This window comes from Canis lupus, unplaced genomic scaffold, assembly GCF_011100685.1.
Source record: "Canis lupus familiaris isolate Mischka breed German Shepherd unplaced genomic scaffold, alternate assembly UU_Cfam_GSD_1.0 chrUn_S307H467, whole genome shotgun sequence".
Classification (NCBI taxonomy): Eukaryota; Metazoa; Chordata; class Mammalia; order Carnivora; family Canidae; genus Canis; species Canis lupus.
The window spans coordinates 32,887-35,313 of record NW_023331236.1 but is presented as its reverse complement, the minus strand read 5'-3'; positions in this window follow the sequence as shown (position 1 = coordinate 35,313).

Below are 2,427 nucleotides of genomic sequence, written 5' to 3'. Positions count from 1 at the left end.
TTACAGAACAATTGTACTTACCAAAATATATAAGAGGTACTCTTCAAAAGGGTAAATTTTATAACATGTAACTTACAGCAATTACTCCTCAATAAACATGATTTACATGTAAAAAGCCAAAATTATGCCATGAATTATGTTTCCCAATATATAGTGAACACAGAACTACTAGTTTCTTCTCCTGACTTAACCACATTTAGCTTTCAGCATAGAAAACATTTTTTAAATTATGATTTGTGTAATTTTGAATACATAAAAATTATAAATGTGTTTTATAATATAGATAAAATTATTTGAAATATTTTAAATAGACTAAGAAAATTGAGTCTCAGCTCTGGGAAAGGAAGGAAAGCCCAAGAGCGAACTGATTCAACTGAAATTGGTAGTTGGCTCAGACCTACTTCTATTTGCTTTTGTTGGAATAGCATGTAAGTGCCCTCTGCTGGTCCTAAGAAAAACAAATTCCTGAGCATACAGAGAAAATGCTCACTGGAGAGAGGAGTCAGGTCTTGTCTTCTGGGTGAAATAATTTGATACCCATGTAATCAAGAGCAGTGTACTATCAAGCTCTGAATTGGTAACTTTTATCTTAGAAGACAAGGCATAGTTACCCTCAGAGATCCATAGTACCAGACAAAGAACTGAGACTCAATTTATATGGTAACCTGGTGCTCACTCAATGATCTCACGTATGTTTTTTAAAGATTTTATTTATTTATTCATGAGAGAGAGAGAGAAAGAGGCAGAGACACAGGAAGAGGGAGAAGCAGACTCCATGCAGCAGACTGATGCAGGACTCGATCCCGGGTCTCCAGGATCAGGCCCTGGGCTGAAGGCAGGCGCTAAACCGCTGAGCCACCCAGGCTGCCCTGATGTCACATATTTTACTTCTAGTGTTGGCACATCAAGTGTATAAACCTTTGTCAGTCCTTTCTAAAATATCTTCACAAGTAATACATTTTGTGAGCTTTGTTAGAGCCTCAACATAGAGCAATGATAGCTATATGCAATAGAAATATAGAATTAAATAGATTTTATAGTAATAATTATTTTGTACCAACTTCAGATATGCCCAGTATTATCCTAAAGATGATGAATCAACTTGGATTTCAATCCAAGAGAAGATAACAATTATGAATTATATCTGATTTTCAAACTAATTTGACATTTTAGAAAATCTAAAATTAGTATTAGTACACTTCTTTACTATATGCAACAGTAAAAAAAAAAAAATTTAAAAGAAGCAGAAAAGGCAAATCCTAAGTGCTTTTCTGCTGAGGATCTTTAAATCCTTTTCCTGAAGTCAATCTCTAATCCCTCTCCTCTCTCTCAGTCTCTGTCTCACACATGCATACAGTCATTCAAAACTCAGTTTAATCAATTTGAAATACAGTGACAATTGTAAAATTTTGAGGATTTATCACAAATGTCATTAAATTAAGAGATTTGGGGGTTGATCTCATCACTGGATATATACCGAAATATATCTTTAAGTAGCTGCAAAGGGAGGATTGAGATCACACAATATACTGGGAATTCTTATCTAGATAACACAGTTAAAAAGTAGCTTACAGGATATTGAACACATACCACCCCAATTATTGGCTGGTAATGAACCACGTAGCTTTGCAAAGCAGTAAACACATTCTTTCCAGGACGGCAATGACTCATTACGCAAAGAAATGATTAATTTCCTTCAGAGTTCAAGCCCTACACTATTATCTGCTTTGCCTATATTTAAAGCTGGCTTGAGTTAGGGGCAACAGAATATCTACATCTGAGAACAGATTAGTTAAACTAGTGTCTAATTCCATTCGCATGCTATCCTCAGTCTCACGTCCTCATAAATCAGTCAGAGAGAGAACATAGGCGCAATAGCCCCGGGTGACTTGATTATATTACTCCTGGAGAGCATGCATTTGTTTCTCCTCATTTCCTGATCTTGAAACAACAGACACAATGGCATTGGTAGAGTACTGAGGGGTTAAATGGCCAATTAGTCAAGCAGAAAATTAAGTCTACTGGGATGACAATTTCAAAAAATAATTTTGAAAACAGATCTTAAATAAGATTATGAACAATCATTTCTGTATACTTTCCAATGTTTGACATAATTTAGCCTACACAGTACAAGAAAACAAGGCTCCCTTTTATTACTGCTGCCTATGTCATTACTGTTATTGTAATATCACTTCATTATAGTTAATAATAGCAACTTCTATTGTACTTGTACTATATGGACACTACTAAAACAATGTCTTTAATGATCACTACCATCCCATCTTTTCTTTTTTTTTTTTTTTAACTGAAGAGACTTATACACCAGGTAGCTTATATAAATTGTCAACCATGTACAACTAGTGAGGTACAAAGACAATGCTCAGATCCCAATTACTCTTACTTCAAAGTCTTCTCTGTGAGTACCAC